Genomic DNA, 13186 nt, shown 5'->3' with positions numbered 1-13186 from the left:
TTTTTGGTCCACTCATTCAGTGTTGATGTGTCATGATTTGTGACCTTAGTGTCTCCTCCACTGCCGTATTCTGGTGCTGCTATATATAAGTTACAGCTCATAAGTGTTTGTCTGCACCTAGAATTTACCCTGAGCTCTACTTCCTCAGATAAACTGTCTAGTAGAACTTTGCCATCTTGGTAGTGTAGGAACCTCAAAATTGAGCTAACTTCTTTTTCCCAGTCTTGTTTTCTTTCAAGTTTGATGAATTTCAGTATAGTGAATGACTTCCGAGACAAAAATCTGAAAATCACTCTTGACATCACTCTCACTCTTACTCTACATTCTAGATGAGTGGGTAGGTGCAGTTACTTCTACTTGTGTAGCTTCTCTCATGGGCCACCCTGTTACCTACCTCCACTACTCTTGTATTAAATCAGAATTTGATCTTTTATTGGCCAAGCTTACGATAATTGCCTTCTAACTGGCTTTCCTATCTTCCAATACCTCCTTTACAAAAGAATTTTTCCCAAAAGCCTTGTGGAAGAAAATGTGTGTTTACCAGTTTTAAAATGAAGGTTAATCTTCTTTTGTCTTATTCTTTATAACCATTATAAAGAATGATTTAATTCATTCTGTGGGAGAGGTGAGATTATTTCATCTTCCAGGGAATGGAGATCAAGGAATTATGGTTTTTTTGAAGATACAGTCCATCTTGCTCTGAGGAAGAGAGAAGCCAGCTTTCCTCATGCTAATACTGAACTCTAGTTTTAATGGGCCATCAAGGTTGCTATTGTTGACAGAAAAGAAAATAATCTAATTTTCAGGAGCATACAGATTTGTATGTGTGTGTGTGTGTGTATGTCTTTTTTTTTTTTTTTTAAGTAAATAGTATAGAGGTTCTCAAAGTGTAGTCCTTGGATTAGCAGCATAATTATCATCTGGAAACTTCTCAGAAGCACAAATTAGGTCCTACCCTGATCTAAATTAAAATTCTGGCCATGGGACAATGGCAATATGTGTTTTATTAAGCCTTCAGAAAATTCTGGTGTAAGCTGAAATTTGAGAACTACTGACCTTATATAATGTCTGCCATATAGTGGGCTTTGAGTAATCACTTATTGAAACAAAAAGGTAAATATTGGTATCAAGAGATAAAAAGACCTTAAGGTTACTGGTTGCCCTATGAAGTACACTATGGATGAGCCCAGGAAACCTGAGTCAGAATTCTTTGCAGTTAGTTACTGTCTTCCTGCAAGAGGGACTTTCAGGTTGCCTACACCTGGGACCTGAGTTGTCTGGTCTTTAAAAAAGTAGACCCATCTCTTCATTTGCACCAAGAACTTTTTTTTTTTTTTTAAAGATTGATTGATTGATTTACTGATTGATTGAAGAGAGAGAAAGAAAGCAAGGAGGAGGGGCAGAGGGAGAGGGAGAAGAAAACATTCCACTGAGCAAGGAGCCTGGATGCAGGACTCAATCCCAGGACTCTGGGATCATGACCTGAGCTAAAGGCAGATGCTTAACTGACTGAGCCACCCAGGCGCCCTGCACCAAGAACTTTTTGCAAATTTCCAGGACAGTTATAACTCCAAGAGCAGCCCATGGGACACCAGTCAGGGAAGTTGCTAGGAGCGTTAGCATGCAGGTGGCTGTGAGTTGGATAGGACAGGGAGGATGCTGTCGTCACAGGTTTGTGACGACACCATTTGTGATGGTGTTAACATTGGATTCTGGCTGCAGCTTAGGTTACATCACAGATATAATGGCACAAACAGACTAGACCCAAGCATTTTTCCCCATGTCACTTTTACTTAATTCTAGATGGCCCTCTGTTACCAACAGAGTAGTTCAGGAGGTCAGAAAGAAACACTAAGTGCTGGACATGGCAGAGTAGCCTGTAGTCCATGATTAAGACTTGAAGATAGAAGGCATCAGAAGAGCTGAATGAGAACCACTGAAGATGAAAGTTTTTTCATGGCTACTACACCAGCAGGGTAGTGATTCTGATGTTATTTTTTAAGATGCTGCAGGCTGTTGACCCTCATTGTTTTCCCCAAGAGGGCCATGAAACATGACCCACAAAACCATCCTTCTTGATTCAGCTTTTTTTTAAAAAAAGAAAAAAGAAAAAATCACCTCATTTCTAAGGGGAAAGCTCTGGATCCTGGATGACATAACAAATATACAAATATATTTGGGGAGAAGGTTCCTATTTACAGCTAGAAGGAACACTCACCCACCACTTTTAAACAAGTTTTTCTCTTGTCTCTAAAGGAAATATTATTGACACAAGGTTTGGGGTTGGGGAGTGCTTTTCTAGTACTAGTCTAGTGCTAGCAAGGAAGCATGTAAATCCCGAACAGGGAAGACCACTGTGGTGCTTCAAAAACACCCAATTCATGAGCCCAGGAAATGCTAGAGGCAAATGGAATGTCTCAGAGGCTCCCCTCCTGAGCCTGTGTTGAGCTCAGTGGCATCTCCAAACTGATTAACTCTTTCATCTTTGTTCTGAATGCCTAAGCCTTCTCAAGCAAGACTTTGCACAAGAAGAGAACTGGAGAGCCAGGTCAGTCACCCTCCTGAAGGTCTCTGAGGTCAGTAAGACAGGTTCTGTGATGCTGGAGGCCTGGTTCAGAGAACACTAGCTAAGGAGCTTTAAAACATAGGAGGTGTTAATTAGATACACTTGAGATCAGTGTGGACAGCGCATTTTCCATTTTAACTCAGCCTGCTAAAAACAAAACACTCTCCCCGACTCCGATAAACATTGGTCAGGGTGGGAGAAAAAGAGAAAAGGGAGGCTACTTCTTGCCAAAGGCTACTTCCTGCCTAAAGTGTTGCCCCAGCCCTCTACCCACAGGAGCCAGTATGGAGGAAAATTGAGGCAGTTGCTGAACCTCCAAACATAGCTCTGAGGACTTCCTGGGAGTCAGCTGCTGGCATCCTTGGCTGCAGGCTATCAGACAGCTTGAGGCAAGCAATTCCCACTATCCCACCCAGAGGGGACTCGCTCAGCCTGTTCTCACTGGCACGGTGGAGAACATGCACAGTGGGATGGTAATAAGGAAAGCACTCCAGACCCAATGTCTCTGGGGGAAGCGTGGGCGTAGGGGCAGAGACTGAGCCTTCCCTGCACAACTATGGAGGAGATCCATGTGAGGCTGTCGTTTAAGCTGGAATGTTTCCCAGGACTTCTGGGGTATCTGAGTATAAGCGATAGGGCTGAGAGAAGGGAGTGGGCCTTCTTGGTTGGTCACAAGAAACTATTACATTTAAATTGTTCCATGGAAAACATGCTTTCTGAAGAATCACCTTACTGAGGCCAGAATTAGGTGACGGTTAGGCCAGAATGTATTTGAAATGAGAGTTTCAGTGGTCAGTGGTTGGGGTCAGTGAGTTGTGTCCAGACCTGGAGAGGAAGGGCAGGGAGTCTCACTGTGAACTGCAACCGAATGTAACTTGTTTAAGATGCTAGGCCCACACTCTTGGAAGAACACAAGCTTAAGGACCGTCCATGTCTTTCTGCTCACATTCCGAGCTTGGGTGCCTACAAAAAATCCAAGGCATTTGCTATGATACATTACCTCATTTTAGGAGTCAGACCTCTCAGAACCCTCAAATTAAGCTCCATGAGGTTTGAATTCAGGGACTTCCCAAGACCCAGGGAGCGGAAAGAAATGAAGAGTGCAACTATAAGCCAAGAGCAATGTTTTCTCTCACCACGATTGAAATGTGGAATGTGTTCAGGGTGAGAACACAAATAGATCTCAATGACCTCGACCATTTGAAAAAAAGCCCAGAAATATCTCATGTATGAAGCTAAGGACCTGAGAGCGAATAAATAAATGTGTTGCCAAATAGTGGCATAACCTCTGAAGCCACCTAATCCTTTCTATTCCACCGTCGTGGTGAGTAGGAGAGTAGTTCCGAGACACTATCTTGTGACTCTCTACCCGCAAAGTCTTCAGACCAGGAGGCCCAAATCCATGCATGAGATAGAACGCCTTCTAAATCGAAACCCTAACAATTTCCGTAGCCTTAGCTCCCATCACATTCATGGTACCCCCCAGACAGCACTAGCCCATGGTGAGCGCTCAGTATAAACGTACGTAAGGTAGAGTCTTCTGTGTAGATAATATCTCATCTTCCAAGAACCATCAAGGCTATAGAGCCTTTTCTCACTCTCTCATCCCCAGAGATAACATTTATTATTATATACTTCTATAACAGCAACCATGAGACTTTGAGCCCCGTATCACTCTACTCTGTATCCCCAGAACCTAGCAGTTTCAGATATTCAGAGAGTACATAAAAAATATTGAATGCATGAGTGAATGAATGAATGAACAAGAAGCTGAAGGGTAAGGATGTATAGTGCCTTAACCAAGAAGGTACTATAGAACCAAGGCCAGGACTGAAAATTAAATATAAAAATGTTAGCCCCTGCTTTGTTCAAAACCTCACCACAACTCTATGTTACATGAATCCTTTTTTGCTTTGTTTTGCATTGAATATCTATAGCTATATATAAAGTGAACGCCTGGTGAGTGGGCGGATGGTGGTGTTCACTCTTATTTAGCGAAATGTGAATATGTCAGAATTACAGAAAATAGAAAGAAAGAGGTTTATGCAAAGCTGTCAGTTCTCATGTCTGTTTTTTTTTATTTTATTTTTTTAATCTGAGATGGTGCCGAGATGGTTCAAACTTAATATTCACATCCATTTTATCATATTAAATATGATCATTAGCAAACAGTGTTTGGATGGTAGCTATTTCCTAACTGACAATAGCCATCCGGTGGTACCCACTTTCCCATATGCCTGGGACTGATACAATTCAGATAGTCTGGAAAACAGTGGGAGGAAGGAAGCAATTAGAAATGAAGGGGAAGCTGAGGGCAGAGGAGAGGCACCAATTTTATCTTGCACAAGAATATCCCTATACCTATTCTTTTGAAACTTATGGGTGGGGACAGAAGTACTATTTTTAAGTCTGTTTCATATCCTCAGTTGGCATGCAGTCATGCCCATAGGGTGAGTGGCAGGAAACCTTGAGGGTGGGCACTGGTGTTTTAAAAAAGCTCAGGCTGTAGATTAAGAAAACAGGAAGAAATTAACTCTAGAATACTGTGGCTATGGAAGAAGTTGGAAAAGTAGACGGACAGTGGTAATGCTAAAAATTCAGTGTATCAAGCAGTATTTTATAACAGCTCCTTACCCCAATCCACCCTTAGCAACACTGGACTACCATCAGCAATATCTTTACCAGCTGGGGTGAAGGATGGGAAGAGAGATGAATGGGTGGGAAGGAGGCCTGTCCCTTGAGATTTCTACATACTTGCTGAAGATTCTCGGGCAGTAGCATCACCCAGAAAAACAGAATGGAAGAAAATATCTGGCAATAATTTGTGAATTCTGAGGCTCCAAAGTGAGGACGCTTTGACTGCATTCTGAATTCTAGGACTAGCCTGTTACAAACACTGACTAGCTGTTCATTAAATTCCTGTCCTTTCTAAGCATTCCACTGGATTACATTACTCAACTTCCTTCCCTCCCCCACCCCCCGCCCGGTCTTGGGTAGGTGATGTCATGTGCTGAGTTCTGGCCAAAGGAATATGGGCAGGCATGGTTGGTGCCATTTTCTAGGCCATGTCATAATCCATGACTGGGTCTTTGCTTGCTCACAGACTGTGTGGAGAGGAATCTGAGCCTCTAGTGGAGGAGGAAGGTGTCCCCAAACAGGTAGGGTCTGGGTCCTCATATGATCTACTTGTAAGGCGGCCTACCAAACACAGCACTAATTCCTTATGAGCCATTTGGATTTTATATGTCATTCTGTAAATCCCCTGAGGCACGGCTGCTTCCAAACCTTTTACAAAAATGACCGATTGAGTCTCACAAACCATGTTGTCCCATGTACTGTCACCCTCCAGAGTATCTTCAATCTCCCACCCATTTAGGGTATGCAAGCAAATTGTCCATTCAGAATGTCAAAAACTCACATGTGGCTAGAATTGTAATGATATTTAAATAGCCAAGGAACCAACAGAACAATGTTTTGGAGATAAGGTATAAAGAAGTGAGGGGACACAAGGCCATTGATGCACACATGTACTTTCAGCTAAAGGGCCAGGTCCAAATGCACGCAGCCTCCCCCATAATTCCCAAAAGCTCTGGGATTTAACTAGAATAATGGGGCAATTTAAAAAGCTTTCAGATTTCAATTTGAGCTGGATGTTGAAGTGAGGTAATTAAACAAATAAATAGGCAAATAATGAATCTTTGCATATCTGCACTGTGGACATGGGAGTTTAGAAGTTGGATAGGGACTAGAGGACACATACAATAGGGGCGCTGGTGAGCAAAGGATTTCCTCAATGTCCTGTTGCATATTTGAATCTTACTCTAGCTACACAGTCCTCTTACTTAACTGAGTGATGAGTTTGGAAGTAGCTCTCCAGGCAAGGGCAAGAGTAATCTCTAAAGTCTGATGGTTCTGCCATGTACATTCTGCTCACTGCTTGCTCTCGGTCTGAATTTCCTGTTGTCTCTACCCAGAGATAAAAATGAAGTTCTTTCTTCAACAAAGATCATTCTGTGATTAATTCCCTTACTACATTTCCTTTCTTTTCTACTTCCTCTGTGCACTTGGGCCACGTAGTAAATACAAAGATAAAAGTTCATTTAAGAACTACTCATGATTGCACAGTGAAGGAAATCTGTGTACCCACCCAAGTCGCTGAAGGAACCAAAATGCTGGGCTTCAGAAACACAGCTAGCTAAGGATACCCTGCTGGTAGCTGGAACAGAGTGAGAGGGATTCTGTCTACTCATCCTTGCCTGGGGCAGACAATCAACTCCTAGGGACAGAAAAACAAATTATTGGTGACTCTTCTCTGTCTCATTTTCAGGAAAATTTCTCTGAGTGTCCTGAATGACCCAACCCACAGGGCCCCATGGTCATATGGTCCCAAGCCATGCCTTTGACTACCTCTTCCCTCCCTGGATATTTCTCTTTGAACTTATTTTTGGCTTAGAAACATCCCTTCCTCCACACACACACCCCCTGAATATTACTTTCTAGCAGGTTTCCTGCCAGCTACTTTTCTTTCCATCTCACAGACACCCCAAACAATGGTGCTAACACAATACAGAGGAAAGATCCCTGAGGGACAATTTGAAGAAAAATTTCCCAAGAAAACTACTCATTGTTAGTTATGTTATTGTTCACAGATATATTCACTTCCCTGTAAGAATCCCACCTATTGCTGTTAAGCACAGCTGTGTCATTACTTGAGGAAAAGAAATGTGAGCATACATGATATATATGCTACCAGCTTCCAGAAGCTTTAGGAAGCACTGTGAGATTCTGCCAAGTTTTTTTTTTTTTCTTTTTTTTCTCTGCTTCTACCTCCTGCCATGAAAACGGTACATACCACACAGACATTTATTCTTTAGCTTGGGTTGGGGAATAAAAAGACATATTGAGTAGAGCCAAATGGATTTAAACAGAGACACAGAGTCTGCAGTCATCCTGCAGCCACCATCACTGAGATTTTAGGATTGTTTGTGGATGCAGGAAAGCTGATTAATATATCACCTGTTAAGGAATATTAGGTATAGATTTTGTAAATAAGAGATGACATTTATTGGGATAAACCTCTATAAGGTTTTTGGACTGCTTGTTATAGTTGTAAGTATTAACCCTAAATGTGCCAAACCCTTTCCCCTTTTCATAACCTAGACCACTCAGCCCCTGAAATGGAGGAGCTATGATGAGGTAGAGGGGTCAGATCCCTGATCCTCAAACTGGGTAGAACTAAGACTCTCCAAAAAGCTGGACACCACCCCGGTAAACATCCACCCCTCACATCTACAGTAAGTCAATGCATTACAAGTAGAGTGGGGTAGTCTCAGTGTGTATCTTTGTAATAGCTACGGAGATAACTTGGCTTTCCTTTTTTATCTTTAGCCTGTTTTACTCCCAGATTTGCAAGGTACTGTTTCTTAGCAACATGATTTTGGAAGAAACATGGTCCTTTCAAGCTGGCAATGCAACCTGAAGATGCTCTTTCCGGTGACCTCTCTATTCCCTAAGAAGCTTCTTAGAGTCTCTATTTCCACTAAAATCTTCTGAGTTATTCTCTCTCCATGATTCAAGTATATGTCCTCCTTCCTACGTGCTTTTCTCTAGCACCTGCTCTTTATTAGACTTAGGATTTCTTATCCTAGCTGTGCTAGCTTTACTTTTTGGTTATCTGCTTTTGTCAATTCCCTCCTCCTTTTGATCTCCCTCCTCTTCATCTACCCACCCTCATACTCACCGCTACTGTCCCAGTATTAGGAGACAGCCCTCCGTGAATCCTTTGTATTTCTGCACGTTCTGTGAGCAGAAATACTGACAACTTTTTGCTCTAGACTATCTTTTCAAGGATGTATAGAGCAAACAGCCTTGGAATATCGAGATAGTGACTTACTCCAGAGAAGACAGCAAGTTTGTCAAGATAGTGTCTTCCTCCTGGGTAAATGCTGGGTAGGTTTGCTTGTAGCCCATCATAAAAGATTAGAGTTGCTTAAGCTCAGGGGTCCTCAGCTGTGACAAAACAAAACAAAACTACAAAACAAAGCAACCAAAAAATACCAACAGTTACCTCCCAGCATTCCTCTATGTCTATCTGTGTCTCCCTTGGGAGTCTTAGAGGACACAGGGAACTGACACAAACATGAATCTCATTCTACCTGATGTACTGTGAGTCATAAAATCTTTTGTCTCTCACTCTGCCAATATCGGTAAAACTATGGCAGGTAATTTTTTCGCCTACAAGTTGGGCAAAATCTTGGGACCTTCACAGTTCTTGATATATACCACCTTCTATACAGTTAAAATTTAAATTATGATATATAATTGGACATAAACTAATATCTGTAAGTATCCATATTTTTATGTATTATACAAGATCCCATTTTGTTTAAAAATGGTATTGAAACAGTACACCCATGGAGCACCTGGGTGGCTCAGTGAGTTAAACATCTGCCTTTAGCTCAGGACCTGGTCAGCAGGGAGCCTGCATCTCCCTCTCCTTCTGCTCCTCTCACCTCCTGCTTGTGCTTTCAGTCTTCTACTCTTTCTCTCTCTCTGTCTTTCTCAAATATATAAATTAAAAAAAAAAAAATAGACTGACAACACACAAACACAATGATCATTGTATCTCCAAATATTTAATGTAACTCCTCGCTTTTGTAAAAGGTCTGTGGAGTGACTGAATGAATTGAAAACTGGGGAAGAATTATATATTTTTGTTACAGAATTATCAACCCATTTGTACTCTAGTTACTACTGAGCCTCCCGATAGAATGGAAGAAAGCCGATATTGACTCCCGGCCTCCGAAACAGCAGCGCAAATTTAGTTGATGTCCCCCAGAAGCAGAGGCACTGGTTTTGTTAAGAATGCATGGAGGCATCTCATCGCTACTTATCGAGGACAGGGCTGGGAATGTGTGCTTCTCCGTGAAAACTTTTGACTGCCTAGCCCTGACTACACTCTCCAGTATAGCGCTGTGAATATTGGTTCTTGAGTACATCATTCAAAAAAAGATTTTGAACACCTATTCTTTGCAAGGAAGTACTAGGCTTTGGGGATTTGAACATGTAAACAGGCAGATTATGGTTCAAAAGTAGTAAATGGTAGAATACAATTAAAAACTCTGCAGAAGCAGAGAAAGACAACCAATCCAAAAGAGAGAGAGGGCAACGAAGACTCAGCACTGAGGCAGGGGTTATGTATAGTACCAGTATTTATTTATATCCTAACCTAATTTGGGGGCCACATCTACTTTTATTTTACTTCTGACTTCTTAGGCCTTGATTTTACTGGATTGATATAACCATCCATTCCTTTTTTTCTCTGTCCTGATAGCCTACTTTAGCTTTTCCTACCAGACTTTTGCTCCTGTAAAAAGTCCTTGATTTGGTTTTTATCCCTCATAACATTTTGTTTCAAGCTTCTTATTTTCATTCTCTCCTCTGGTTTTCCCTGAAGCTGGCCTCACGGAGTCATCCTTGTTTGGTTCTAGTATGGTCTGTGGCAGGGTACCTATGTCTCTAAAAGCCCCCGTATGTGTACTAGTGTGCAGACATGTTTAACAACCCCTGCCCTAGGACCTTCTACAACTCTAGCAGCTCTGTACTAAAATGGATTAGGCATACCATCAGCTTATCTTTGTAGCTGGTTTTTGCCCAGTTAGTTTCTCCCTACCTTACTTACCTTGACTCCCTTTCCTCCCACTCTGCATTTTGACTACTGAAAATAGAGGATCCCTGGCTATAGGACTGTATGTTGTTTTGATTAAGAGTTTACAATGTTCCAGAGAAAGAAGTAGAATCCTGGTTTGCTTTTTTTATTTTTTAAATTTTTTTGGTGGTTTTGTTTTGTTTTGTTTTGGTTTTGGGTTTTTTTTTTTTTTTTTGTCTCTATCAGTAGGACTTGCACAATGTCTCACAAGGTGTAGAAAATTTTAAGCAAGTGGGGTGTCTGGGTGGCTCAGTGGGTTAAAGCCTCTGCCTTTGGCTTGGGTCATGATCCCAGGGTCCTGGGATAGAGCCCTGCATTGGGCTCTCTGCTTACTAGGGAGCCTGCTTCCTCCTCTCTCTCTCTGCCTGCCTCTCTGCCTACTTGTGTCTGTCAAATAAATAAAATCTTAAAAAAAAAAAAAAAAGAAAAGAAAGAAAGAAAAGAAAATTATAAGCAGAATTTAATGCTAACCTCTGTCCATCCCAGACCCAGTGGAGAAAAAAGGGAGGGGGGAGGGGGAAGGAGAAAAGATTACAGCTTTCTACCTCTCCTAGTGAAAAAGCACAAATAGAAAGTGCAGAAAAGACTGGGAGTTGCCATGGCAGCCTGAAGCTCCCCACAGAAACCATGACCTTCCTTGTCTAACCACAGGAGGGAGAGACCCTTTCGTAGTAAGTCCCAGCAGATACTATGGTGACTTCATGGGCTAAGGGTGTCCCTCTGCTCCAGACAGATAGCCATAGTGACGGGATCTTTTCATTTATGCAGCAAGCAGCATATTCCTACTGAGTGTGACCAGACATCCAGTGGCTGGGATGCCCACACAGTAGAAACCCACCAATTTCTTAAAAAATATGTAACTATAAATCAACCACACTCTTATATTTCAAACAAACATTTTTCCATGTAAAGCCAAGCAGCTGAATTCTAATCATGTTGTAGCAGTCAGATTTATATTTAAGTCATTTAGCCGGCCAGCTAATTTAGGAGATAATCTAAAAACCAGAGAAAGTATTATTATACTATGGTGTTTATTTGAGTATCTGGACACTCTTAAAAGGACTGCCTTGAGGATTCCTTCCAATTAAAGTTGCTGGTAGAGCACTGAGTGGGCTGAGTGTGTCCAAGCATCCCTATTTTCATGCCACCGTAATCTGAGACATGGGAGCTGCTGTTTGATCAGTTGATCAACTAATCCACTGTCTATTTGATTCATTAACTTATTAAACATTCATTGAATGCCTAAGATGGGCTAGGGAGTATGCTAACTGGTAAGGATTTAGAGATATGTAATGAGAAAAACAAAACAAAAACAAAAACCGAACACCATCTTGGGAAGTTTTCAATATAAACAAGCAGTTCCAGTTTCAAAATATTGTGATAAATGTTATAATCACCAGATAAGAAGTATATACATATGTATGTGTATCTATGTAAAAATAAGCATAGGTATTCATAAAGGAGCAAATACCCCATTTCTGCCGGGGGTGAGAAGAGATTAGAGTGAGGGAAAAAGTTAATGGTGCTCAGCTCAGTTTCAAGGGATTTAGTAAGAATTTCTCAATCTGAAAATGTTGGGGCAAGTATGTACGCAGCAGGGATTACACAAGCTAAAGAAGCATGAAGATATATGGTGCAAATGATGCATATTATGAAAAATCAGTGTGTGGAGAGGGGATGCTTATAAGAAAGAAAAAGACCAAATCAAGAGGGCCTCTGTCATTGTGCTGAAGAATTAAGATATTATTCTGCATATGATGAGGGGAGGAGAGATAAGACAAGATACTGCTCTGATCAAGTTGTGTGTATGTTTCAGAAAGCCTCCAGACACTGGGAGTTGCAGTTGTGGGGAGGTTCTGACACTCTGCTATAATTGCCCACAGGGACACTAGCTAAGAAGTAATAGATGATACGATTATGACATGCTCCAATAGCCGCACTTGGAGATGCAAGAAGGTACTTCTGAGAAGTGACATGACAAGATGACAGTGTGAATGTAGGGATGAGGAAAGGACAGGGTGTATGTTCTGGGTTGGGTACTTGGGCAAAAAACTTGTTGACAGAAACAGGGAACATGGGGGATTGGAGATGATGGGTTCTTTGTGAATAGGGTGAGTTTGCAGTGCCTGTGAAACATCTAGAGAAAGATGTTCCATATACAAATATAGCTCCATATACAAAGTGTGATTTTATGCTGATGATGTCAATTTGGAACTTGTGGATAGAAATTGGGTAGTTTATCAGATTTCCCAGGGAGTATGTTAAGGAATTAAATACAAAATTCTAGACTATTTTTCAAGTTGTACTGTTGTGTAGTCACCTGGGGATCTTCAGTTTTGATTTAGTAGGTCTGGGGTGAGCCTGGTATTCATCATTTAGAACAAGCTGCTAGGTGATACTGATTCTCCAGGTCCGCAGACAACAGAGCAAGACTCTGGAAAACATTCTAGGGTTTAAGGACAGACGGATGATGAGAAGTCCACAAAAAAGACTTAGTAGAGGAAGTCAAAGAGTGAGGCAGGGAAAGGAAGAATAAGGAGGCGTACTGTCTTGGAACCCAAGGGTAGACAGAGTTTCACAAAGAAGAAAATGTTCAACAAAGTCGAAGGCTGCTGACAAGTAGAATTAAGACTAGTAAATATCAAATGAAAGTGGCAATCTGAAGGTAATTTTGAACTTAGATGGGACAGTTTTTATATCACAAAGAGAACAGAAGTCACTTGTGGTGGAGAACTAAGTAAATAGTAGGAGAGGACACAGAGATAGTAAATATGGACTAATTTTTGTAAAAACAAAACAAAACAAAACAAAAACTTGGCTGTTATGGACACAGATAAATTGGGTGACAAGTAAAGAGGACAGAAGCCTGAAAAAGTTCATCATTTTTGTAACAGAAAGGACGTGTGGTTTGT

The 13186-nt window shown here is 41.3% G+C and overlaps 1 long non-coding RNA gene across 3 annotated transcripts in view; it reads left to right on the top strand.

Moving 5' to 3' along the window:
- Positions 1-13186, top strand: part of LOC116600166 — a 398483-nt gene that overhangs the window by 325549 nt on the left and 59748 nt on the right. The gene's annotated exons all lie outside the window — the stretch shown is intronic.

The sequence above is a fragment of the Mustela erminea genome, chromosome 1, assembly GCF_009829155.1.
Source record: "Mustela erminea isolate mMusErm1 chromosome 1, mMusErm1.Pri, whole genome shotgun sequence".
Lineage (NCBI taxonomy): Eukaryota > Metazoa > Chordata > Mammalia > Carnivora > Mustelidae > Mustela > Mustela erminea.
Note: the sequence above shows the minus strand (reverse complement) of the source record. Positions and strands in the feature narration are given on the sequence as shown.